This window comes from Humulus lupulus, chromosome X, assembly GCF_963169125.1.
Source record: "Humulus lupulus chromosome X, drHumLupu1.1, whole genome shotgun sequence".
Lineage (NCBI taxonomy): Eukaryota > Viridiplantae > Streptophyta > Magnoliopsida > Rosales > Cannabaceae > Humulus > Humulus lupulus.
Window position 1 is genome coordinate 245,346,218 of NC_084802.1, and position 16,235 is coordinate 245,362,452.

The following is a 16,235-nucleotide window of genomic DNA, read 5'->3' on the forward strand; positions in this document are numbered from 1 at the left end:
AGGACCTGGAAGAGGTCCAACTTGACGAGAAAGACCCGACCAGAGTTGTGAAGGTCAAGAAAAACTTAGAACCAACCACGAAGCATGCACTGGTGGAGTTTTTGCAGAAAAACCAGGAAGTCTTTGCCTAGTCGCACAAAGACATGACTGGGATAGATCCTGCAGTTATCAGCCATGTCCTGAACATAGACAAGAGTTTTCCGCCAGTGCAACAGAAAAGAAGGCTGCTCGATAAGGATCGGTCGAGAGCCTTAAAAGAAGAAGTTGAAAGATTAAAGGAGAATGGGTTCATCAGGGTGGCGTTTTATCCATCGTGGGTCTCTAATCCTGTACTGGTTCCTAAGCCTAACGGCAAATGGCAAACCTGTGTGGATTTTACAGACCTCAATAAAGCCTGCCCGAAGGATTGCTTCCCACTCCCAAGGATCGACCAGTTGGTCGATGCTACTGCAGGACACGAGATCCTCTCCTTCATGGATGCATACTCACGCTACAATCAGATTAGCATGCATCCCCCTAACAAGGATCACACCAGCTTTCGGACCGATACGGGATTATACTGTTATAAAGTAATGCCCTTCGGACTGAAAAACGCAGGTGTGACTTACCAGCGATTGGTTAATCACATGTTTAAAGAATTGATCGGCGTAAACATGGAGGTGTACGTGGATGGCATGCTGGTAAAGTCGAAAAAGGCAGAAGGACATGTGAAGGATTTGCAAAAGTGTTTTGATGTATTGAACAAGTACCAGATGAAACTAAATCCTCTCAAATGTTCCTTCGGAGTTGGATCAGGGAAGTTTTTGGGGTTCATTGTTAATTCAAGAAGAATCGAGGCCAACCCCGACAAGATAAAAGCCCTGATCGACATGAAATCGCCAGAGAAGATCAAAGATGTACAAAGTTTAACTGGGAGGATTGCAGCCCTAAGTAGATTTATTTTAAAGTCAACGGATAAGTGTGTCCCTTTCTTCAATCTACTTAGGGGAAATAAGAAATTTGAATGGACAGGAGACTGCGAGCAAGCTTTTCAGGCCTTGAAAGCCCACATGGCACAACCTCCTATTTTATCAAAGTCTATCGAAGGAGAAATTTTGTTCATTTACCTGGCGATCACTGAAGTTGCTGCTAGTGTGTTACTAGTACGAGAGGAAGAAGGCGTACAAAAGGCAGTTTACTATGTAAGCAAGAGGCTAATCGGAGCAGAACTGAGGTATCCTCCCATCGAGAGGTTAGCATACTGTTTAATCTTGGCCTCAAGGAAGCTACGTCCTTACTTCCAAGCCCATCCTATTACAGTTTTAACTGACTAGCCCCTTCGGCAAGTCCTCCAAAAACCAGAGGCGGCTGGGCATTTATTAAATTGGGCAGTCGAACTGGGGCAGTTCGATATTATATATTCACCGCGAGCAGCAGTAAAAGGACAAGTCTTGGCTGATCTTATTGTAGAGTTCACCGAACTCCCAGACAACAAGCAGTGCGAAAAACCTAGTGCGCCTGAGCCTCAAGACGAAGCTCCTTTGTGGAAGTTATTCACAGATGGATCGTCCAACGAATCTCACGCGGGAGCAGGGGTGATCTTGATAACGCCAGAAGGGCATCGATTTCACTGCGCCATTAGGTTCGACTTTGCAGCGTCAAATAATGAAGCTGAATAAGAAGCACTCCTCGCTGGATTAAGAATGGCAAAAGACATGAGTATAAAGGTGCTGGATATTTATAGTGATTCACAGCTGGTAGTGAATCAATTCTAGGGGAATATCAAGCACGAGGCCTAAAAATGGTGGCCTACTTGAACAAAACTAAAGACCTGTTAGCCCAATTCACGAAGTATACCCTCCAGCAAATCCCCCGGGATCAGAATTCGAATGCAGATGCCTTAGCCAAACTCGCGAGAGCAAAAGATGCTGACACTTTGAATATTGTGCCAGTAGAAAGATTGAGCGAGCCAAGCATACGAGCAAATGAAACCGGTGTGGAAATCCGAATGGAAGATACATGGATGGCACCTTACTTGGAGTATCTGACAAATGGTGTACTACCATCAGATAGAAACAAGGCCAGAACTCTTCAAAGGCAAGCTGCTAGGTATATACTGGTCGATAGTATTCTATACCGAAGGGGATATTCCATGCCACTTCTCAGATGTATTACACCAGAGAAAGCTAAGGAGCTAATGAAGGAAGTACATGAAGGCTTCTGCGGGGATCACGTTGGGGGGCAAAGTTTGGCGAAAAAGATTCTAAGGTAGGGTTATTTCTGGCCGACTATGAACGAAGATTCAATGGAGTTTGTACGAAGGTGCGATAAGTGTCAGAGGTTTTCCAAAATCCCACGCGCAGCTCCAAACGAGTTAAAACAGATGCAGAGTCCTTGGCCTTTTGTAGTATGGGGTATAGATTTGATTGGATCCCTGCCAACAGGAAAAGGCGGAGTGAAGTACGCAGTTGTAGCAGTCGACTACTTCACCAAGTGGGCCAAAGCTGAATCACTCGCTACCATAACGACAAAGAAAGTGCTTGACTTTATTGTCAAAAACATTGTTTGCCGATATGGTTTGCCTCGAAAGATTGTCTCGAACAACGAAACCCAGTTTGACAGTGACTTATTCACAGACTTTTGCAAAAGGCATGGGATTATTAAAAGCTTTTCTTCAGTCGCGCATCCACAAGCAAACGGGCAGGTCGAAGCAGTGAATAAAATGCTTAAGGACACCCTGAAGAAAAGACTTGAAGACGCTAAAGGGGCATGGCCAGAACAGCTGCCTGAAGTACTCTGGTCGTATAGAATTTCTCAACGAACAGCGACAGGTCATACTCCGTTTTCCTTAACATACGGGTATGAGGCCATGTTGCTCATCGAGTTAGATCCGCCCTCGTATTGACGAATTACATACGACCAGGACCAGAATAGCCAACTAATGATGGAGTCCCTAGACTCAATTGAGGAGATATGAGAAAGAGCCCAACTTTGAGTTGCTGCGTACCAGCAAAAGGTCGCCCAATATTTTAACTCAAAAGTAAAAGAAAGAAAATTCAACGTCGGAGATCTAGTGCTACGACGAGTTTTCTTGAACACCCGCGACCCCACTGCTGGAGTACTCGGACCAAACTGGGAAGGACCTTACCAGATTGAAGAAGTCCTTCATCCGGGCACCTACAAACTTGCACGCTTAAATGGAGATCTCGTTCCACGCTATTGGAATGGAGAACACCTGTGCAAGTATTATCAGTAAACAGTCCTTCTTAAAGGACTGGCTTGTATTAATTTTTACTTTTTACAAGTTTCGAAAAAGGGTTAACCACGTTGTATGGCTAATCGCTTATAAGTGTAAGATCTTTTCTAAGATCACTCGTAAAGACATGATTAGTCCATTTTTAATACGAGATTATAAGGGACTGTGCGCAGCCAGTCATTCTTGCCAACCTTTGTAAATTTATTTTACAAGTATTTGTTCATTACGTGTGTTGTTTTGCTGCATTATAAGTGCTACGTTTCCTACCGAGCAGCAATGTTCGCACAGGTCGTGGTCAAGGCAAGTGACCAAGGACCTAAAGCTCCTCGATCACTTGGGGGGCAAATAAGGTACATCGATAGCAAAGCATACCAAAGGGTATGTAAACACATGAACAAAATGAGTGAAAGCATGCTACGGTACTTAGAGTACTTTTCAAAATTTATATTTTGTTAAGTCGATCCAAAGTACTATGCTAAGTTCGGTCATGCGAACAGATGTTATAATAAAAAGAAAAAATATTATAATATCATAAGGCATTCTTTTACACTGCAAGCATCACTACTTGGATGTAATTGTTTAAAGTAAAAGGAAAAGTTGCTGCCCGTACAACAAATTTAAAAGTAAAAATTGTCTTTACATCACGACCCGTGGGTTGTGTAATCGAACAGAAATAAAAATAAGTTTAAGGAGCAGGAGGGTCTTGCTCAACATTCTGGTTGGCTGCATCATCAGCAACTCCTCCTTCCTCTTCGACCGCAGTCGCCTGGATGTTTGGGGAAGCGAGGATCCTTGCTCTTTCTTCTTCTGCAGCCAATCGAGCAGTGCAGTGGGCCAGCTCAGCGTTCCTGGCATCCTCTGGAAGGTAGTTAAAGTTGGCACCCCGGTTTTATTTCCAAAAGACATAGAAACACCGAAGCGTCGCATTCTTATACCTTTCCAGATCTTTGGCATTGGTGAGCTTCAGCTGCTCTACTTGGCTCTCAAGAACAGCTATGGCCTTGTCCTTATCTAGGAGTTCCTCCTTGAGCCTCTTGACTTCACGATATTGGAATCGGCTGGAATCCTGGTATTCATCCCTCTGCTTCTTCATAGCTGCCTTAGAAGACTCAGCCTCTGCCAACTTTGCCATCGCAGCATCCTTCTGCTGGGTGACTACTTCCAACTCCCCAGCATGCCTGGCTTCTGCAGCCTGAAGCTCCTCAGTGGCTTTTAACTAGAACTCCTTGACGGCCTTGGCCCGAGCCTGATCGATGGTGGCAAGGGCACGGGTGTGAGCAGCAGTTACTATCAGCATGGCCTGTAGTCAGGAAAATAAAAGTTAGACCACATTATAAAAAGGAGAAGTAAAATTCAAGAGAAAAAATACTTACGCTGGCCACTTCGTTAAGGGCCCTGTTGAGGATCTGGTCAACTCCCATGCCCTCAGCTTCAGCCATTGCCTCCCTGCAATGGTCATGCTTCAAGATATGAGCAAGGCGATCCTTAGCTGATCGCAGGGAACGGTTCGAGAACTTTTCCCCGGGAAGTTCTGCTCGCGGAGTGTGCTCCCTTCAGGCCGCAGGCGGAGGATTGGCAGCAGTAGTAGCTTCCTTCTCAGCAGGAACAGAAGGCTAAGCAGAAGCTTGCCCCATTGGTGCATCCTTGGAAGGATCTTCTGTTCGACCCTTCTTGGCCGGAGGTCCTTGGCTTGATTTGCCATTATGCCTCTTGGATGTCTTTTGCCGAACCAGGGGGACTTCTACCTCCTCTTCAGCCTGGTACAAGTCGAAAACGTTGGGAGTGGACATCTCTGTGTACAAAGAAAAATACGCAGATGAGAAGATAAAGGCGAATGAAAGCTCTTGGTAAAACAGAAAAGAGGTCACAAAGTTTAATACCCGAGCTACAACTACTAGTCATTATACTACTGACTCTATTAGTCATACACTCACTATTTGGCATGAAGAAGTCTGGCCCTAGATTTGGAGTATACGTAAAATTGCTGTCCCCGTCAAACAAGTGACAGGGAATTGGCAAGCTATTTAAAAGCAAAATAACAGTACCGTTTTCATCTGAGGATTCATCCAGGTCTATGACAGACTCTGTTGCCTTCTGTTTCCCCTTGCCTTGGGATGCAGAAGGCCTCTCTGCTGAAGGGATGCTAGTGGGTTCCCTGATCGTAACCCCCGTTGGCCTCCTTCGGGGAGGAGACGCCGTGGGTTGCTTCTCGGGATCCCCCTCAGCCGTGGCATCAGCTACCACAGGTCCTCTTGTTTCATGGCGAGGAGCCAGGAGGCCAGATAGCCTCAGATTTTCATCGGTGACCAGGGACTTGACGCTTTTTTTTGCATCTGCCATCCTGGGCAGTGCGTTGGACCTCAACACCATATCTGGTGTTGGGCTCGGACGTAACCATGGTCCTGAAAGGCATAAGCATACTTTAGAAAGGTTTAGGAGAACTTGTTAAGGAAAATTAGCGACCAGTGAAAAAATCATTTACCTCCACGAGCAAAGGCCAGGTTGTTCGTGGTCATGTCCGGTGTGAGGAAGTACTCCCTACTGTACTGCCCCACATTGGAAATATGGGTAGTATCACTCTGGAAAGTTCGGCTAGTTTCCTGGTGACAGAGATGGAAGAAGCCCGTCCCGTATTGTTGAGGGTTGGACTTAAGGTCAAAGAGGAAATTAACCACATGAGGGGTAGGTTCTGGCCATTTTTTAAGTTTATACAGGATATAGAGTGCGGCCATCATTCTATATCCATTTAGAGTAATTTAAAAGGGGGTGGCACCAAAATAGTTGGCCACCCCCTGATAGAAAGGATGTAGAGGGAGGATAGCCCCCGCCTCTATGTGATACCTGGACCAAGCACTATAGGCACCCCCGGGAAGGTTAGCTCTTTGGTCAGCAGCCGGGATTGTGAGATTGACTCCTGTAAGAGGATACTTCCTGCGATAATTGGCAAGCATCCGAGGAGTCACTTGGTTGGTGGGGGAGAGATACCACTCGACATCAGGAAGGTTTTGATGCCGAGGGCGGGCCTTGACTTGGATGCGAGGGTCTGAGGCAGCATCTTCTCGACCACTGGTCGAGGGAACCCTAGCTTGTGAATCAGGCTGAGCAGGAGAATTTGGACTATTTTTGGAGTCAGGTCTTTTCTTGCCTAAAGACTTAGAGCGGGCCATTTGAGGTGGTGATGGACGAGGTCTAGGAGAAGATTGTGAAAATGAAATCTCGTGAACACGATCGATCAGTTGTTCTTTGCCCTTGAGCAGCTGGGCAAGAAGATCGTCGTCGATGGGCCGTTCACCTCCCCACAAATCTGGCATTAAAGTCTGCAAACAGAAGAATGGGGAGGTGAGGATGAAGAATTTTGAAAGTTTTTCAGAATAGCACTGGTCGAGTATAAAAGCTAAGTTTTTATACAGCAGCATTCTAACAAAAAAATAAAATTTTTCACGCGAACAGTTTGAGAAACAAATCAAAAGTGAAAACAAATTTTTTTTTGAAAAAGCTTTTTCAACTCCTCTTAGGGCGGGAAAAACCTGGTTTTTCAGCTGGCATAAAAATCGAATTTTCACTTCAGTTTTACGTCCTAAGGCCATGATCTTAACTACCAAACTAACTCGTAACTCCTTAGTGACAGAGAAATATCACACAACATTCAGTTTCATCTATTAAACCCCCCTACTGACATGCATCTCAACCCAGAAACGAATAAACCCAACAATCGATCTACAGAAGCATGCACGGCAAAAATGTGCAGCGCAAGAATCCAGAAACTTACCAGGATGAGGATCGTGGAAATTTGAAGAAACCTTTCGGGCATAAAAGGGCTCACAGACTAAATCTTGGAACGCCGAAGGACGGTATTCAGAGGGAAACAAGAGCTTTGATGTTAGGGTTTCTGTAAAGAGTGATGGCTTGCGTAAAAAGGAAAGGGAAACTTTGAAAAAGCTATATATATATATTTTTGTCCGAAAGCATTAAAAGGAAGTAATCATCCGCTTCCCCTTTTTCGAAGTATGGGTGTAACGTCCTACTCCCTTAGAGCCGTTACTAAGTGAGTTTTTTTAAAAGAAACTTTGTGCAAAGAACTCGCTAACCGAGGTTTTTAAAACCAAATTGTGATTAAGTAAAAGTTAAGGCTGTAATCTTTAAAAATGCGTTGTTTCATTGAAAACTTCTAGTATTTAACATCTGAGATCCCAAAAATAAGGTTTGAAAACTATTTACATCTTAAAATAAGTTTACAGTCGATTAGTTATTAAAATCACAGATTATTACATCCATTTCTCGAAAATACCCCCAACCAAACCAGTCGGGCAGGCCAAACATGTACGCGTCGCTTCATGCTCTCCGTACTCATGGCTGGTTGACTCAATCCTTGCCCTTTCCTGCAACACAGAGCACCCGTGAGCCGAAGCCCAGCAAGAAAACTCAAACAGTTCATAACATATGCAAATTATACAGTTAACATATCAGATAGTCCACAGATAAACAGCTCATCCATCAGACTAAGCAAACACGGCCATGCCGCCCCAGAAGCCTTACCAAAGCCTGGGGTCTCGGTTCTCACTGTAAGGATATCTCATGTATCCATTGGGTCCTACCCTGACTGTAAGCATCCCATATGAAAAGTGTTACTTCCGGCCTCACTGCCGTTCTCGGCCTTTCGCCGTTCTCGGCTCCATTGCCGTTCTCGGCCTTTCGTCGTTCTCGGCTCCATTTCCGTTCTCGGCCTTAGCCGTTCATTGCACTATAATCACACACATAATACATTTCGAAATAATCATTCAAACATATAATAATTCATTTAAGGTTATACATTAGCACATAATACAATCTAGGGCCACGCCCTGTAATAACACTATGGGCCCACGCCTTAGTCTCGGGTGCTACAGTTTTCTTACCTGTATCCCGAGCTTTTCGATGCACCAAGGCCACAAGCACGGTCCTCTAGCACGAGCCTCTCAGAAATCCTAGTCACAACACACATAAAACACTTTTTAATACTAACCAATCCAAAACCATTTCCCGGGACCATTCCCGCACTCTCGGGACCTCTAATTCCTTAAAACAATACCTAGGAACCATCCCCCGAGTCCCCGGGCAAAAGCCCTAAAAACCCAATTTTTGGCTGTCAAAATTGGCCTAGGGCCGCGGCACTCCCTTAAAGGGCCGCGGTGCCTAGTGGCTTGCCCTCCTCCTGATGCAACCTCGCGCCGCGGCGCCCAAGAATAGGGCCGCGGCGCTCCTACGCGAACCCAGAAATCTGGGTTTTTCCTTTGCATTTCCTCGAGCCAAAACACTCCCAAATCATCCCAAACTCACACCTAAGCCCCAAAACCAACTCAAAATTCCAAATAGACCATTCAACAACCCATAAACATCATAACCCAGCTCAATAACACAATCACACTCAAAATCCAACCATTTGATTTCAACTTCAGAAATTTAAACCCATAAACCAAAGCTTGAAAAAACTAAAACCATGCTTCAAATTTCCTAAACCACAACAGAAAAAAATCTTAAAATTGCATAGAATCCTTACCTTAAGTGGAGAATTCACCCTTTGCTTCCTTGATTCATCTCCAAGTCTCCAAATTTCAGCTCCTTCTCATCTTCTTCTTCTTCTTCTAGTTTTTCTTTTCTTCTCTTCTAATTTTATCAAAACCCAACAATGACAAGCCTAAACCGAGTACCCCATATAACCTAGCTGCAATTTGTCTAAACCCCTTGCCAAATGACCATTTTACCCCTCCTTACCTATCCTTTCCTAACTAAACCTCAAGGGCTCACTTGTCATTTCCTATCCATTACAATTCTACCATTTTTCCATCTAAACCTGTTACTCTCTATGGTTACTAACAGTTACATAAGTTACCATAATCTCTCAAGAATTAAGTTAGAAAATCCCCGAAATACCCCTAGGCTCCTCCCGAGCCGGGTATAAAATCCCGTTGTGACTTTTGAGTTAACTAGCTTTCCAGGACCGTCTCGGCACGTGCATCACAATAATAACACCACTCTCACGTGGTACAAATCACATAATACAATTATCACATATATGCCCTCAGCGGGCTAAAATTACCAATTTACCCCTATCATACAAACGGGGTCCACATGCATATTTATTTCACCTAAACATGCATACTAACCACATATTGATTTAAATTCACATAAATTAATGTAATATAAAAATTATTGCCCTCCAGGCACACTAATCACGACTCCAAGCCTTATTAGCAATTTTAGGTCGTTACAACTATCCCCTTCTCATAAAAATTTCATCCTCGAAATTTACTCAAACACATCAGTCAGTAAACCCGCATCTCTGACCATAATTTCCAAGGTCCACCACCTTTACTTTATTTCTCGACGACACTCTTACATGAGTAACAATCTTATCTCGCGAGATCTTGTCTAACAGCCATAATCTCGTTAGCCCTTCGTTTACACCGCAACCCTGCTGAAGCTTCAGGGTCTGCCTAGATTACAACGACCACTTCATTGTCTTATTCCTGATTCCAGAGATACACAAAAGTCATCACCTCTACTAGGTGGGATCAATTGGTAGGCCCCGCTAGCCTAACCCTTGGTACAACTTCAGAATTTATGTTGAATCAAGAGTCAGAACTCTCCCTTCTTTCTCTGATCACCATACAAATCCTCATCTGTTATTACGTAGAGAGATGCAAATCTTTCCTTCCGGAACTTTATTTTCTCTAAATTTAGCAATTTATAAGCTCTTTTATTCTTCCAGATAGGCAGACACTCCTGCCTTAAGAATTCTAACAACCTCTTTTGGCTTTCTCTCTGAACCAATGCCAAATCGTATTATTCACTATCTTTCACTCTTACCATGTCCTAGGTTGTGTTACTTTAACAGGACGCCAGCAACTGCCACCACGACCAACTTATCAGGGATTACACTTCCCGTAATATCTCAAGTATTCGCATACTCAGCGCTTAATTCTTTAAGATATCTGAATAACTTTCAGACTGCTATTTCACTTGCAATCAACTGGTAATTCCAGATTCCCACTCTGTTCTTTTCGTTCTCTAGATCCATTCCAAAATTTAAAATACTTTAGGGTCTCAATTCAGTATCATCGACGCTCTACCCTGAAACCAGTTCACTTGACCCAACTACATTAACTCGATCAACTGAGTTAAAACTTTTCATGTCTGGATACCTTACTTAAGGTCTATTGTGGCCTATTCCCACGATACACCACCACATCACCTAACCCCTCAGGGTCCAAAGGAAAACACTAGATTCTGTCACCCGCTCAACCCTCCCGGTACAAAGTACCCTAGGAGGTGGAATGATATCCATTTAGAATTCTCATTCATCAACCAAATCTAATTGGATCCTTCATCCAATCCTGGTATCCTAACTTGTACCACCTTGGCAGGGTTCTTCCCTGCTTCAACCAAAGCCAATACTTCGAATTCCATAGTTCAGTGACACTCACCAGCTAGTCATTACCTACTAACGTTATGCCAATCTCAGTCGTTGCCTTGTCCACTCCATAACAATCTATGGCGTTATTCCTTGACTGACACACGCCTCTCAGTTAGGAGTTCCGCCTCCAATTAAATTTCCCCTCGCTCAATCGAGGATTTCAAACACTGATCATTTGTCTGTTACTTTTCACCACATCTGGGTCTCAACGTTATCTTTCTTACTAATACCCAATACTCAAGCACCTTATGATATGCATAACTGTCAACTAAACGCTCCACGTATATCAACCATGTTCATTCTTTCACCTCCTGCAAGGTTCGATCCATCCTCGCGTCAATTTGCGCCTAGGCGTGCCCAACCCGTGATGCACTCCCATAATTACATATCCTCATCATAGATCAGGTCCTTTATGCTATCACTCTATACTTAACCATATCACACACATATTCCAGCATCGCCAGATACCAATCCATTCTTACCTTGTCTTCTGAATTTTTCTGATTTGACACCACTCATTCCGTCTAACCTCAAGTTTTACTGTTCTCCTCATCTCTGATGTAGTTGTCTCCGGAGATACTTATGCAATAGATGACGCGCTTACCAGTCCTGTTATGCTTTCTATTCTTCAGATAGTCTTCAGTAGCTTCTTTGTGGCTTCAGATCAATTCTCCTCATACCTGTCCTTTCTTCTTGTAGCTCTACCCTGGGTACTCCTAACGACACCCAAACTGACATTCCGTAGAACCTTACCTGTGACCCTGCCTCCTGGGTACTAACGTCTTCAGCATAATAATCATCTGCTCACCACTTCCGTCTGGGAGTAATCCACATATACTGCTCATGAGCTAGAAGGGGACTTGCCCATACCGTTCATGCATTCTCTGCCTAAAGAACTTACCTGTGCTGTTGTAGCTTGAACCATTGTAGAATCTTTGTTACCAACTCCTCACACCCTACCCGGTGCAAAGTAGACAAATTCACGAAATGTCTCTATCCTTGGTTTCCAGCTGGTAATAACTAGGTCATAGATCAATTCTTGGAGACATCGTCCCATCTTGTATCCAACATTGTACTTTTCGTTCTAACCCGACGATGCTAACAATCCCCGCAGTATAACACTCTGGCTACTCCAGGGTCAAATTCCTTCGATTGCTTCAATAGATTTTTCTGTCAACCAATACCATCTTTTACAACATTCCTGATACCAATCCTACCTGTAGTCCGACCTTGAAGTACCCCCGATCTTTCTTTATATACCCATATAATTTTCCCACTGGTCAACTCAGTTTCCATTCATTCTCATTAACATACTCCAGATGATATCCTCTACAATCCATGGTTATTTCTTAACTGATTAACTTTCTCACTATGAGTTTCTTAATCACTTGCTTCCTAATTCATCTGCCAGAAGTTTCTAATTCCTTCTCAATAAGTATTTCTATAATCAGCCTCTCATATAGCACCTATGAGGCAAACTCTCTATGTCTAGCTCCCTCTCGGAACATTCTCAACACCGAGTTCTTCCGGTTCGTTACATGACCAAAGCACAAACCATTCAGTTAAATACTCATCCTCGAGGAATCAGCCTCGAACTTCGAATGCAGCGTGGCATTCTAGTTTTCTGTTCCCTCACCATGGGAAGTCCATCCTAACATAACGAGTCATTATATGTAGAAGTCATGCCCTCACCTGACCTCCTCTCCGGTGGCATCCTCTCCCTCGTGTGCATACCAAATAACCTCCTTGGTTCTTGTCACCATCTTGATAACTGCCTTTTTAATCAGGCTTCTTTCCAATCACAATTAGGTGCCCTAGCACTGTCTGGGGTCCTTCTATCTCGAAATTGAGAATCTGCCCTTGCTGAATTCTATCAATAGAAGTACCATCTTATCAATCAGACTTTTCCCCCTTTTTGGTAAAACCAGAAGCCACAGAACTATCCGGGGTTCTTTTACCTCGATTACCAAGAATCTATCCTTACTAACTCCATCAAAGGAAGCACTGCCATTTGCAGTTCTGGCACTTATGCTCTATGCATCATTCCTTAGTTCTTCGAACAACATGGCCCTCTCCGCCATCCACATACAGACGATAAGTTCTTACATCAGAGCGGCCCAAATACCTTGGACTATTCTAGAGTTCAATCCTTAAATGGGTCGCCATTATTTCCAAATACATCCATCAATATCAATTTCCAAAATGAATTACCCAATTCACCAAACCCATTGATTTACACTGTTGTTACCCTATCACTCCAAACCAAGCTTATAAGCCCACCAGTCTCCACAGTTCAAACCATGTCTCTATAACCCCATTTCATATCAATTCACCATCTGAGTTCTTTCCAACCCATCATGCCAATATCTCAGCCCGAGTACCATATCCAGGCATCCCTCTGCCACAATATTTAACACAACCCTTTAATCATGGGCTCTCATCCCCTTATAACCAAGGGCGGAATTAACCTTGCCCATCCACTGATGGATTCTTTGTCAACCCTAACTTTCCTCAAAACCAAAGGATAACACCCTTTTTTAAGCCTTTTACATAATACTCTTATCTGTCCATACCCTCATAATAAACCAACACTGGTAACCTTACTGTTAAAGCATACAAAGCAGCTATTTTCCCAGAGAAGTCCGCTACTCTTCTGTTCCATCTCAACTATTAAACCCCACAGCTTACTCACACACTAGTGACCAACTGCTGCTGCTTTCAGGGATAAATGGAGATCTCTAACTCCAACTTTTATCTAGAATCCTCCTTCAACACAATGTCAGATCCACTTAACCATTCTAGGAATCAACAAATTGAGTTCATCCGCCACTACTGACCAACTCCTGAACTCTGTGGTTCATACTCTGAACCAAACCACAACTAGATCCAAATATCCACAGATATCATGCACACACAAAGCATAATTTGGCCAAATCCACAATGATATACATTTAGCTACTAGATTTTAACATCACCAAGCATACCCAAGTCTCAACATGCTTCATACAAGCCAATAAACATATATTACATACAAATTCAATTCAGACAATTAACCACATACATTCAATATGCAGGATATTATTCAAATATTCATCCACATGCATAATAATATTATTCAACACGCTTTAATCTCAACATGTAATAGTCAAGGGCCCAGCCCCAACAGTATCTTATGCATATGTCAACTCATTCCTCATGCTCCATATAAATAAGCAGGCAAATAGGGCATTCAAACATGTGTTAAAGCATGTCAATCATTCATACCAACCAACCCTGAGTCGAGCTTGTCATTGACAGCGAGCGTACATGTTCGGTCGATCTCCAGAACCAATAAACCTTGGCTCGCTCTGATTCCAAGTTGTAACGCCCTACTCCCTTAGAGCCGTTACTAAGTGAGTTTTTTAAAAGAAACTTTGTGCAAAGAACTCGCTAACTGAGGTTTTTAAAACCAAATTGTGATTAAGTAAAAGTTAAGGCTGTAATCTTTAAAAATGCGTTGTTTCATTGAAAACTTCTAGTATGTAACATCTGGGATCCCAAAAATAAGGTTTGAAAACTATTTACATCTTAAAATAAGTTTACAGTCGATTAGTTATTAAAATCACAGATTATTACAGCCATTTCTCGAAAGTACCCCCAACCAAACCAGTCGGGCAGGCCAAACATGTACGCGTCGCTTCATGCTCTCCGTACTCATGGCTGGTTGACTCAATCCTTGCCCTTTCCTGCAACACAGAGCACCCGTGAGCCGAAGCCCAGCAAGAAAACTCAAACAGTTCATAACATATGCAAATTATACAGTTAACATATCAGATAGTCCACAGATAAACAGGTCATCCATCAGACTAAGCAAACATGGCCATGCCGCCCCAGAAGCCTTACCAAAGCCTGGGGTCTCGGTTCTCACCGTAAGGATATCTCATGTATCCATTGGGTCCTACCCTGACTGTAAGCATCCCATATGAAAAGTGTTACTTCCGGCCTCACTGCCGTTCTCGGCCTTTCGCCGTTCTCGGCTCCATTGCCGCTCTCGGCCTTAGCCGTTCATTGCACTATAATCACACACATAATACATTTCGAAATAATCATTCAAACATATAATAATTCATTTAAGGTTATACATTAGCACATAATACAATCTAGGGCCACGCCCTGTAATAACACTATGGGCCCACGCCCTATTCTCGAGTGCTACAGTTTTCTTACCTGTATCCCGAGCTTTTCGATGCACCAAGGCCACAAGCACGGTCCTCTAGCACGAGCCTCTCCGAAATCCTAGTCACAACACACATAAAACACTTTTTAATACTAACCAATCCAAAACCATTTCCCGGGACCATTCCCGCACTCTCGGGACCTCTAATTCCTTAAAACAATACCTAGGAACCATCCCCCGTGTCCCCGGGCAAAAGCCCTAAAAACCAAATTTTTGGCTGTCAAAATTGGCCTAGGGCCGCGGCACTCCCTTAAAGGGCCGCGGCGCTCCTACGCGAACCCAGAAATCTGGGTTTTTCCTTTGCATTTCCTCGAGCCAAAACACTCCCAAATCATCCCAAACTCACACTTAAGCCCCAAAACCAACTCAAAACTCCAAATAGACCATTCAACAACCAATAAACATCATAACCCAGCTCAATAACACAATCACACTCAAAATCCACCCATTTGATTTCAACTTCAGAAATTTAAACCCATAAACCAAAGCTTGAAAAAACTAAAACCATGCTTCAAATTTCCTAAACCACAACAGAAACAAATCTTAAAATTGCATAGAATCCTTACCTTAAGTGGAGAATTCACCCTTTGCTTCCTTGATTCATCTCCAAGTCTCCAAATTTCAGCTCCTTCTCATCTTCTTCTAGTTTTTCTTTTCTTCTCTTCTAATTTTATCAAAACCCAACAATGACAAGCCTAAACCGAGTACCCAATATAACCCAGCTGCAATTTGTCTAAACCCCTTGCCAAATGACCATTTTACCCCTCCTTACCTATCCTTTCCTAACTAAACCTCAAGGGCTCACTTGTCATTTCCTATCCATTACAATTCTACCATTTTTCCATCTAAACCTGTTACTCTCTATGGTTACTAACAGTTACATAAGTTACCATAATCTCTCAAGAATTAAGTTACAAAATCCCTGAAATACCCCTAGGCTCCTCCCGAGTCGGGTATAAAATCCCGTTGTGACTTTTGAGTTAACTAGCTTTCCAGGACCGTCTCGGCACGTGCATCACAATAATAACACCACTCTCACGTGGTACAAATCACATAATACAATTATCACATATATGCCCTCAGCGGGATAAAATTACCAATTTACCCCTATCATACAAACGGGATCCACATGCATATTTATTTCACCTAAACATGCATACTAACCACATATTCATTTAAATTCACATAAATTAATGCAATATAACGATTATTGCCCTCCAGGCGCACTAATCAAGGCTCCAAGCCTTAATAGCAATTTTAGGTCGTTACAATGGGGAAGAGTGATAGCCGTCGAAACGTTACTTGGGAAGCGAAAAGCCGTGATTATACAA